Raw genomic sequence first — 13,086 nt, forward strand, 5'->3', positions numbered from 1 at the left:
GCCACGACTGTGTGTGTCAATAGATAAAATATTTTTTTCCTGAAGTCTTTTCCCCTTTTTACAAAGAGGAAATCTCCAAGACCAAAACTGGTAATCACTGGAGTTTATTTAAATATAGATTTAAGAATTTGTCTCATGATAGATTTCAGTCTTATCATTCAAGCTGTGGAGATTATTTTTGGATGCAGATTTGGACATCAAACTGATTATCTTCCCAACTTTGTGTTGCCTGTGGAGTTGAACAACATAGTGCCTTGTACATAATACACACATTGTCAAATATCTGTCAAATTATAATTCAAGATTATACATATGTTTAATGTATATAACATATATGTTATATGTAATATACAACATAAAGCCATTAAATACAGCTACTTGGAGCATTTCACTAGAGGCCTCCCACCAAACTGACTAAATTTATCCAACAACTTTGCCTGAATTCAAAATTGAAACAGTTACAATCCCAAGAATTTTTACCTCAAATGGCAAGTTTCACTAGTTGTAGTTTAGGATTAGATACAATTTTACTCATGGAGTTGCAATAAACAAGTTTACCAGGACACCTACACACATTAGCAGTTTTTTTCCTAAAGTTTAAACTCATACCAGTGTAAAGATCATTAGAAATTGCTTCTATAGAGTATAAAGTTCTCAAATTCTCAATAACCCAATTTCATTGTTTAGGAATTCCATAGCCCATGATAAGCTCTCTTCACAGGACTCATATCTTTGCCCAAACAGATGTTTTAGGAACCTGACAAATTTACAAAAGGTGAATTTTTTTCTCTACCTTTTCTCACAACCAGTTTGAACCTTTTCCTATAATTTTTCCAATTGTGAGGGATGTAGAAGATCCTTACCCAAAATGACTACCCAAAGATGACTCAGTAGAAAGTAGAAAGGTCATTAAAACCTCTGGAGGATGAGCTGTTCCATTACAAGATAAGAGAAAGCTCGTGGTAGGAGGGCTAAGGAAGTAAAGATAAACAGCTTTTATACAAGAGATTACAAGTAAGAGAACACTGAGAAGGGGGAGGGGGGGTCATCTAATTGGTTGTTGCTGTCTGGAGAGATTGGAATGGAAAGTTTCTGCAAAATCACCTGATATCTAGGAAACAAAATCAGGCCTTCAGGCTTAAGCAGATAGTGGTCAAGCTAAATATCGATAAATGTCAAATACTGATAAATCTCATCTCAGGTTAAGTAAATATGTTTCTAGCTGGCCAAGATTCAAGTACATATGGGCCTGCACATAGGTCACAGGGAAAACACAGAAATAATGAAAATAAAATAACAGAAAAAGATAACATACATTCCTGTAAGTTCTTCACTTTTATCTCTCTATTCCACACAATTCCCCCCTTGTAATATGTAAATTATTTTTATCATATTTCGATGAAGAACTTGCACACTGTTCAAAATCATATCTATATTCAAAATACCATATCTATACATTATCAAGTTCAAGATAATCCCTCTCAATACATTCTAGCTTTTTCTCTGAAGAATCATTTTAATAGCATCTTCTGTATGCAATATTTTGATAGGAACTGTTGAACTATTCTGGTCACTAATGTAATTATATAGGGTAGACATAGTGGCAATAGGATAATACTACTGATTGCAGTAAGTTCATACCATAAAAATTGCTTCCACCAACTAGATTAGAAACAGTTATCACAGAACAGATTGGCATTTGGCAGACACGAAAATACAAAGATAAAGATGACCATCCAGGGAAACTGAAGCACAACATTATACACTCTCCTGGATATTTGAATTATTGAATTACCTCTCTTAGATACCTGGGAGGTCTCAGCACCATAATTTTGGCCAACACAATGTGAAGCAAATAATCAAAAAACTAGAAAATGCAAGAACTTATGGCAAAGGCAAGTCTCTTCCTGACAACCCAGAGTTATTAGCAGTGCAAAGGCCCTCAGCTAGAGAATCCAGTTTGAGATGGGACAGTTCACTGTGTTAGGTGGTCTTCAGTCATTTGTGCACTTAACTCAGCTTCTGCTTATATAGGGAGTAGCAGTGCTCAAGACAGTCATGCTGCCCATGCTAGGAAGGGCACCCTAAGTCTGTCAGGGATTCCAAAGAAGGGAAAGAGTGGGACCTGGAGTAGCTCTATCTGTTCCCTCTGATAGAACAGGAACTGCTACTAGGATAGAACAGGAACTGCTACTAGGATCCAGAAAGGATTTCTGAACAGAATATGCACAGACCATGAAGGCAGGCAAACCCCGAACTTTAGAGGCTTGATCTCAAAACTGCAATGTCATTTGAGAATGCTGAAATAGTAATTAAGGAAATGGGATTTCAGGACTGGAGATTGCCAAGTTCCAAGGTGTATGATTTCTCGTTATTCCTAAAAAAATAGTCCCCAAAACTGAGTCTGCCAGGGAAATTCCACCGAATAAGGGGTTTCAAAGCTGAAGCATAGTTAAAAAACTGCTTAGGGATTTCCAATTCAATCTGAACTGGTGAGATAGGGGGTGGGGCAGAAATACCTGAGGCAAAGTGAACAGAAAACTAACGGTTCCCACTCTTTTAGGTATTTTGAAAAAAATCCACCAGTTTCCCTAGTTCCTTATCTCTTCCTCTCCTTTTTTTTTCCTCATGGAAAGGAATCATCCAAAAAAAAGTAAATAGTCAAATAACCAATCCCACATATAAATCCCAAGAATGAATTAAAGTTCCTATACATAACAGATTAGTATAGGAGTAGTTTCAGTTTCAATTGATCAAGGATGGACAGAAGCGGCTACACCCAAAGGAAGAACACTGGGAAATCAATGTAAACTGCATTTTTGTTTTTTTCCCAGGTTATTTTTACCTTCTGAATCCAATTCTCCCTGTGCAACAAGATAACTGTTTGGTTCTGCACACATATATTGTATCTATGATACACTGTGACATATTTAACTTGTATAGGACTGCTTGCCATCTGGGGGAAGGGGTAAAGGGAGGGAGGGGAGAAGTCGGAACAGAAGTGAGTGCAAGGGATAATGTTGTAAAAAAAAAATACCCAGGCATGGACTCTGTCAATAAAAAGTTTTAAAAAAATGAATAACTTGTACTCAAAAAAAAGTATAGGAGTTTCCTAAAAAAAAACAATCCCTCAAACAATTACATATTCTGAAGTGAACATAGATATTATAAACATAATACTTCCTTAACAGCAACAGTTACCAATTTTAACAATTTCCATCCTAAATCTTTAACACACAGTAATAGATGACCAAGTCAGGGTTTAACAGTTATTCATGAACCATTACCAAGTCCCCCATATCAGTCCATCAGAAGCAGAGGTGATGGTCTCTCATTCAAAAACTGCTTCATGATAAGGGTGGAGAACTGGCTCTCAGTCTAAGCAGGGGGGTGAGTATAGTGTGCTGACAACACTTAATGGGGTTGATCTAGGTCCCCAAAGCAGGGACCCTTTATATATATATAGCTGTAATGTGACCAGAATCTGGAACAAAAAAACAAATCTAACAGATAAAGATTAGAACGGTCTGGAACCGCCACAAAATGTGGGGAGGCCAATATAGATTAGCCAGCAATTCCTATGTGAAGGAACAAGTTTGCTTCACAGGACAGACAGACGGCTATAGTCCCAATAAATAGCAGACCACTGTGCTAATTGTCCTCTCATTATTTAGAAATCTTTTAAAAAACCTGAATATTCACAGATATAAATATCCAGTAACACATAGATGACTAGGGTAAATACTCATTTGCCTAAGTATTTAGGATATAATGATTACATATAACCAGATTGGAAACAGCAAAGTATGATATGATTGAATTGCATTAACAGTTTCCATTGACCATTGCTCTGATCATAAAAATCAGTCACAGGAAAAAAATATTCAAAAAATAACTATAACATAACATAAGCAGTTAAAACTTAACTTTCAGCAATGCAGGATAAAATAGCTTTAATTCATTTTTCCTCCTGTTAATTGTCTCACTGTCAGAGGGTATAAAACTCCCAAATACTATTAACTATAAGCCCAAGAGATTTTATCTCCAAAGTTTCAGATAAATCCCAAACAGTTATTTACCATGACCTTATATCAGTAACAGTAAGAAATTTATCCCAGAAAATTCACACAATTCTCAATACCCAAGTAGATGTTGAATTTGAATAAGTTGAATATTATACCAATCATTTTGCTTTTAAAATTCCCAATACACAGAAAAATCCCAAACTACATATTGTTCACAACAAAAGGACGAAGGCAAAAACTATTATTCTTGGAGTCCCTTTCAGATAATTGGCATCAATACGGTCAATTAAAACTTCCTATTTTCACATAAAAGAATCTGAAAAGTTCTTGAAAACATCAATTAAACTTTTTGAAATAACCCTTTCAAACTACATATCACATTTCTGATCATATTCTTTAAACAAGAAAACCATTATGTATCTAAAGGAACAAATGTTCAATCAATTAACATCTTGTAAAAGCCTCCTGTCCCTTTAAATCACAGTTTGCTTTCTTCACCCAAAAGCGGCTGTAGCTTTCCACTGCTGCTCTGCTGCTCTCCCCCATCCAAAAACAGATCCCATCTCACAGTCGTCTCTCTGTGACTACCCTTTCCAACCAGTTCCTTCTTTTTCCCATTGATTTCTTCTTGAAATCATTTGCTCCTACTAACCAATCCTTCTTAAATCACCTTCATTCTCCTGTCCCATCTCTCTGTCTCTCTCTCCTCCCACTGCCTACTTGCTCAAACTTTCTCCAACATACTTTAAACACTCCCAAACCAATAACCCTTCTGACTAGATGCTCCATTTAAACTATTAATTGCTTTTGTAAATCAATCTTTCTTTCCTTTGTCTTTAAATCTTCTTTAAAACTTTAAACTTTTAAGATTCACAATTAATTTTCAACCAAATTTCATAAAACTTATAGTTTACAAATTACCCAATGCCTCGGCCCGCGAGGCAGAGTGTGTGGACCCTGGAAGAAAAGAGATAAGGGTAAGAGAGAGGGGATGCGCAAAATGGAGGCAAGTCAAATCATTCTGATCAAGCCTCATTTTAATGGGTGCAATAGTACAGATATATATTGCAGTAGAAAAGAAGGCAGGGTTGTTCAAACACAGTACAGGGTGGGGGTCCATGACAAAGGGTTGGTATCCCGCCCAAGGATGAGCTGCTTAGATGTTTCAGGTGGCAGGAAGCTCTATGATGCGATGCCTAGGGGATGCCTAGATATCTGCCTATTCAAAGTTAGGATGTGATTAGGAGATTCCTATTCAGGAAGTCTTTGGTATAATGTGATTAGGAGATTCAACCTATTCAAGGTTGGCCTTATGTGGCTGTAGATTAGTGCCGGCTCCCCACAACCCAATACTTCTGGAAAGCAATATATTGTTTAAGTAGGGAGATACAAACATGACCTCCCCTAATGTAAGCTACTGGCATTTTGTTTAATAACCTATATTTCAATTTGAAGTCCAACCAAATAATAATAAAAAAAAAGTTTTTCTCTTCAGTTGTAAAGGCCACAATATTCAAACAGTTCTTGAGATTTTATACTCAGAATAAATCTAACATATGCAAGGCAACAGTAAAATTATTTCCCCCAATTTCAAAATTAAAGTACCTCTTTAAAATATAGCAAGTTCCCCAAACTCTTAATCAAATGTTGCAGACAAACAATTACCAAGCTTAGTCTTCTTAAACTTTCTGTTTTCTAATTCCATGAAAGCAAACTTGCTAATAGTGATTTTTCTTTCTTCTCCTGGGACAATTTTTAGAAACATGCCACAGGTCCAACAGGTCAGAGAGCCTCCATGTTCAACTATTTACCCCTCTTACTCTATTTTTATTCCTCCCTTCCAATATCTGCAATTTCTTATTTCCAGTCTTAATATACATACCAATTTAAAGTTATTTTAAAATTAACCAGTACTTTAGTTTGTGAAATTTCCCAAAATCTACCTAGATATTTCATTCAAATTTTTCTTTAGTAAGTCAGGAAAGAGTTAAACACCAATCCTTGCTTTACCCTGAGTTCCCCCTCCCCACCCCCAGCAGGATTCCACAGGCCTGAATTCTGATAACACGGCCCTTTGTTTACAGGAGTAATAGCCACTGTTCTTGAACTAGCTATACCCAGAAAAAGAACTCTGGGAGATGACTAAAAACCATTACATTGAATTCCCAGTCCCTATATTTATGCACACCTGCATCTTTGATTTCCTTCACAAGCTAATTGTACAATAATTCAGAGTCTGATTCTTTTTGTACAGCAAAATAATGTTTTGGTCATGTATACTTATTGTGTATCTAAGTTATATTTTAATATATTTAACATCTACTGGTCATCCTGCCATTTAGGGGAGGGGGTGGGGGGGGGTAAGAGGTGAAAAATTGGAACAAGAGGTTTGGCAATTGTTAATGCTGTAAAGTTACCCATGTATATATCCTGTAAATTAAAGGCTATTAAATAAATAAAAAAAATAAAAAAAAAAAATAAAAAAAATAGCCACTGTTCTTCTATTTTCTCAAAACGTTCCAAACTTTTAATCTATGTTTTTATTTTTCCCCTTCCCTCCCCCTTCCTGCAAAGTCGCTACCAGAGGCAGAGGGAGAGAAAGAGAAAAAAAAGATTTTCTTTTCTTGAGAAGGCCCAAACCAGTTCCCAAATTACCTTACCATGATCTAAGACCAATACATTCTGAGCCACTCTAAAAGAATTACTACTCTAAATGAATTCCAATTCTCACAATTCAGCCTGATATTTTTCTAAGCCTGTAACACAGGAACTGAATTCTTATCTCTTACGAGCTTGCTAACTTTTAACACAGAACAAAAACAATGCAAAGCAGACACACACACACACACAGACACAGGCAGAACTCTATTTCTTGAAGTTCCTAGCTAACGTCCTGATACAAATTCTTGGACTGCTTCTATCCCATTTTACCACCTTGGACCCAGTCCAGGTGTTGGCAGAGACCCTTCATTACCCTCATGTCCCGCAGCCACCTGAGAGCCTCCTCAGGAAAGTCCTTTATCATTGAGGTCGACCGCAGTCCACACCAAAAACAAATTTAGGAGGGCTAATCCCTCAGGGTCTTCCTCGACCCAGCCAATGGACCCCCAGATCCCTGACAGCATTACCTCAACTGTCATCAGGACTCTACTTCCTTCAATCTTCAATTCTGCTTTCCACTGAGTATCCCTGCCTCAGGTCATTGTCTTAGAGAGGAGGGAGGCTGCTCACTCAGAGCCAGAGATCATGGTGCCTGTCCCTGTTCGGGGTGCACAAAGCCCTCTCCCCCAAAGACCCCATCCCAGAGAGCACCCAACTGTGAGGGATGTAGAAGACCCTTACCCAAAATGACTACTCAAAAATCACTCAGTAGAAAGCAGAAAGGTTGTTTATTAAAACCTCAGGAGGATGAGCTGTCCCATCACAAGATAAGAAAGAAAAAGCTCATGGTAGGAGGGCTAAAGAAGTAGTAAAGATACACAGCTTTTATACAAGAGATTAATTACATCACAAGTAAGAGAGCATTGAGAAGGGGAGGGGGAGGCAAATAAATGGTTGTTGCTATCTGGAGAGATTGGAATGGAAGGTTTCTGCAAAATCACCTGATTTCTAGGAAACAGGAAATCAGGCCTTCAGGTTTAATCAAGCAGATAGTGGTCAAACTAATAAACTAAATATCGACAAATGTCAAATACTGATAAATGTCATCAGCTCAGGTTAAGTAAATATGTTTATTTATTCAAGTAAATATGGGCCTGCACATGTTATACAGGTCATAGGGGAAACACAGAAATAATGAAAATAAAATACAGAAAAAGAATTCACATGTTCCTGTAAGTTCTTCACCTTATCTCTCTATTCCACACACAGTCCTTACTGAGTTTCGTCACTGTTAATGGATCTGACTGGCAGGATTTTCCTTCTAAGCTATTGCCGCTTAAGCTATGTGGTAGTTCTCGAGAAGGCTTGAACTTGTCCCATCTGTTAAATAGGTTTCTCTTTTTGTAGGGAGGAAGCAAGATAGCTCCTAAAATTCAAATCAAACATAACCTATTCCAAAAATGGGTAGAAGTCTCTTACTTTACAGCCAGATTTGCAATATCAAGACACCAACTTATTTTTTAAATGATCAGAACTTTAGTTTGTAATATTCCCTTGGTATCTAATTGCATGCTCTAGTCTTTTGTTTCTTGGTTCACAAACCTCTTTTTTCATAAGGTGAATGTTAATAATAGAGAAAGCAATTTTAAAGTTCCAGTTCTATTTTTTTCTCTAAAACTTTACTAGCAATCTATGTAATCAGTGAGATGACTACCTCCAGGTATAAAATAAACCTTTCATTCTAGGGGTGGTGTGAAATGCTCTTGATTCCCTTAAAACAAATTCTAAATATTGACCCAATTACTTGCTAGTATTTCAACAGTTGTAAAAAAGTACAAATCCCACAATAAGGTCTAAGGGGATAAGTCTCTTCCCAATCCTTTTCAAAATATCTTTTTCTACATTCCAGAATCTGGAATGTAAAGGCAGAGAAAGAATCTTTCTGAAAACAAGAAGTTTGCATTAATTAACAAGACATAAATTTGCTGGCAAAGTTTTTCCTTCTAAATTCCATGCACACAATTGAGAGACAAAAAGAACAAATTCTCAGGGACCCAATTATTAAAAGTTCCTTCTTCCCTTACTAGCTGTCTCTGGAGGCCATGCTATGTATCTCATACCCACATGTATAATATACACACAGCCTAAGAAATAATTGCTCTTTTAAAATTACACCTGTCTTGGTTTTTGTTTTTTTTTTTTTAAATATATTTTGATCAGTCAATTATATCCCTTACCTAGTTTTTTCTCTGCCTCTCTGATTCAAGCAGTCAGGTAAGGGGGAGAGAAAGAAAAGCTTTTGTTCTTTATCCTGTGATACAGAGGACAATTGCCATTTCAAAGTCTCTCAAGAGTATTGAAAATTCTCATCTTGGCTTAAGCTATAAAATAACACAGTTGGCATATGGGGCTTACCCCTCACCCTACCTTCATCTCTTAACCACATGAAGCCTATCAAGACACAAGCTAATGTATATTTTCTGGCTGTTTCCATACTTGTGCTGCTCAGATCACCCCTTCCACAGACAGATGGTTGTGGGTTACCAGTTTAAGATTCCCCTCCAGCACTCATACTGTCTCTCAGTGATGAATCAGCATTACCCCTGCAGAAAGCCTCATACCCCAAGCCCATTTCTTTAATACCCTGCCCATTATGCCAAATATAATGGTGAATCATTCTCCCCTAATTATGCCAATTGTAGGGTGTTACATCCTCTGAGAGAATACTGTGATACCAAAGAAGAAGTCATACCAGCTTGGTAATTAATTTTGTTAGGTTAATTGGGAAAGCTTACTGAGCAGCAGCAAGTCAAAATCATGGATCTTCACATCAGCCAGGTCAGGTAGCCTGATAGACTAAATATCAATAAATGTCAAATACTGATAAGTGTAATCAGCTCAGGTTAAGTAAATATGCTTATAGCTGGCCAAGGCTCAAGTAAATATGGGCCTGTACATATTACACAGTTCATAAACAGAACAGGGTCATGTCATTTTTTTTGATGGAGTAGTTGGCATGTCTTTTGCTGTTTACATTTATTCAACACTTTTCTGTGGAATCATAGGTCATATTCCCTCTCTGTTTACTGCTATACAGTCTTATCATTGAGGGTACAAATAGTTTAATAGCTTTTGGGACATAGCTCCAATCCATGCTTTCCAGAATGGTTAGACAAGTCCAACCCATCTTTTCTCTCAATCCTTTGATAGCTGCTTCCAAAAAACCTGACTCAATGTGCAGGATTGTTACGAGCCAGAACTTGAAACAAGGTGTTAACTCAATGGAGTTGACAGAAACAATGCTTGTGTTTACACCTTTGAGAGTTCACACATTGGCTCACACATTGGAGTTTATAAGTCAGGAGATATCCAAGTTTACACCTCCCACAATCCCACTCTCTCAGAGGAGGAGTCAACCTTTGGGTTCACATCTTTAACAGATCATATATAAGAAGCTCTCAGTCTCAGCAAGGGTCAGTTGGAGACTGAGAAGCCAGGAGTTGGAGTTAAGCTAGAGGCAGAAACTGGAAGAGCTAAAAGACAAGCTGCAAGAGCTCTTGGAACCAAGGAGGGAGATAGGCCTCTAAGAAAACTAACCAGGCTATTTTGGAAGAGACAATAAAAGACTACTTTAATCCCTGGCTGCATTTGAGGTGATTATTACTTTGAACTGAAACTAAGGCTGCCTCCAGAAAACCTCCCCAAGAAACCTACTCACAGAGAGAACGATCATATTTTAGAAAAAGAAGAACACTACACAGGATTCTTTCTTTTTTTGGGGGGTGCGGTTTGGGCTCTTTACCATTACATATTCTAAATGGAGTAGATATTTCACCAAATAGCCAGGATACTCCATTTCAATTTTAGGCACTAGTTATTTTTTTGGGGAGAGCACAAATTCCTTCACTATATATTTGAAAAGTAAAATTACAATCAGGACAAGTCAATAAATTTATTACTCTGCTTTTGGCAGAAAGACTGAGCACTTCAAATATCCAAGTAATTGGAGAGCTGGACTATTATTATTTTGTCCTTTATCTGTTCTTGTTTCCCTTTTCTTTGGAGGTTGGGGGACAGGCTGTGGGAATCCAGGCAAGTAAGTGCACCAGTGTGGGCAACTCTCAATATGGAAATTCCCTCTACCCAACCAGGTCAACAATTTGGCAATTTTATGACTTGTGGTCTTAAAAAAAAATTGCTTGGGGCACCAAGAAGAGTAAGTGACTCATGGTTATATAACTGGTATCTACCAGAAGTAAAATTTGAACTCTTTAAAACCAGCACTCTATCCTGTATATTGACATCTTCCATGAGAGAGTTATTTGACATTTTTAATTCTCCACCTGGACTCTCTTAGCTCAAGTACTACTTGAGATGAGGTGATACAATTTGGTAATGAAATATAGTTCTGAATATTGACGGGATACTTAGTTTTGGATCATATCTCAGAGACCAGCTGTGTGACCCTGAGTTAGGCTTCTTTTCTATACTTTAGTTTTCCTTATCTATGAAAGGATACCTCACAAGGTTGTTGGGAGGATCAAATAAGAAAATACCTTTAAAGTACCTTACAAAGCTCAAAGTGCTATAAGAATGCTAGCCATTATTAGTTATAGAATAGCTTGTCATCCTTTTTTCCCCTCAAGAGAATTTAATAGCTGAGTTGTCAACCAGGTGGCTCTCTGGTTGACTTGAGCCACCAACCCAGTGAGCTTGTCCATCTCTGTTGCTTATGTGGAAGTCTTCCTAAAGGCTGCAGTATCCCTGCTTGCCACCAGATGGTGGTCAGCCTGCAAATGGCCAGGCTGGTTTTCCTACTGACCCAGCAATGCTTGGCAGGCAGAACTAAGCAATTTGAACCATCCTCTACTAGCTGTATCTTAAAATCAGTCTGAGAAATGAAATAACTGCATAAAGCATTTGGAAAACGATAGTATATAATTAGCTAATAACCTTTTCTTCACCATTGCCACTCATCGGGGCATCCTCCTTTCTGATCAGAGTCTGACATACCCAGGATTTAGATAGGCTCTTCTGAACTCATAATTTATTGTACATAAATAGAAAGGAAACAAATGAAGCCTCTCATATAAAGGCATTCATTTCTAGCCATTTCGTAATCTCCCTTGTCCTTGTTCAGTGTCATCAATATTTAGATTATTAAATGCCTTCAGCTCAGTAATCTGAAGTTCGAAGGTCTGACTGATGATTAATCTCTGAATCAGGGAGAAAAAGCGTTCTGTTCTAATCTGCCTTTGGCACCAATGTTTAACATTCAATTAGGGGAGAGGGCACCTATTTTTCAATGCTCCCCAACCTAGGATGTAATCCTTTGTAACAAAACCTATCAAAACTGTATATCTTTTCTAAATCTTTAGCCCTTCTACTGGGAACTTTCTCTCCCTCCTTGCAGTGGAATTGCTCATTCTCATGAGAATTTATTAATAAATAACTTTTCTGCTTTCTACTGAGTGATCTCTGATTAGTCATTTTGGGTAGAGGTCTTCTACATCCCTCACATTCCCATGAGGGAATTCGTCCCTGTTGGAAATGAAAGTCCACTATGATCTCCTTTGTTGAGGATCACACAGAGTATGAAACCCAGAAAGTCTGGAAAAAGGTTCAAGGGGACTGCACTTTTTAAAAAAAAATTATTTAATAGCCTTTTATTTACAGGTTATATGCATTGGTAACTTTACAGCATTAACAATTGCCAAACCTCTTGTTCCAATTTTTCACCTCTTACCCCCCCCCCCACCCCTTCCCCCAGATGGCAGGATGACCAGTAGATGTTAAATATATTAAAATATAACTTAGATACACAATAAGTATACATGACCAAAACGTTATTTTGCTGTACAAAAAGAATCGGACTCTGAAATATTGTACAATTAGCTTGTGAAGGAAATCAAAAATGCAGGTGGGCATAAACATAGGGATTGGGAATTCAATGTAATGGTTTTTAGTCATCTCCCAGAGTTCTCTCTCTGGGCGTAGCTGGTTCAGTTCATTACTGCTCCATTGGAAATGATTTGGTTGATCTCGTTGCTGAGGATGGCCTGGTCCATCAGAACTGGTCATTATCTAGTATTGTTGTTGAAGTATATAATGATCTCCTGGTCCTGCTCGTTTCACTCAGCATCAGTTCGTGTAAGTCTCTCCAGGCCTTTCTGAAATCATCCTGTTGGTCATTTCTTACAGAACAATAATATTCCATAATATTCATATACCACAATTTATTCAGCCATTCTCCAATTGATGGGCATCCACTCAGTTTTCAGTTTCTGGCCACTACAAAAAGGGCTGCCACAAACATTTGTGCACATACAGGGGGGACTGCACTTTTAAGGGGCAGGTTGGTTCCTGAATCCTAGCCCCCACAACTGTGAATCACAGCACACTAGAGAAGCTAAAGGAATGTTTTGTTTATGCAGAATTAAGAAATTACAAATCAATCTTT

The sequence above is a fragment of the Sarcophilus harrisii genome, chromosome 6 (genome assembly GCF_902635505.1).
Source record: "Sarcophilus harrisii chromosome 6, mSarHar1.11, whole genome shotgun sequence".
Lineage (NCBI taxonomy): Eukaryota > Metazoa > Chordata > Mammalia > Dasyuromorphia > Dasyuridae > Sarcophilus > Sarcophilus harrisii.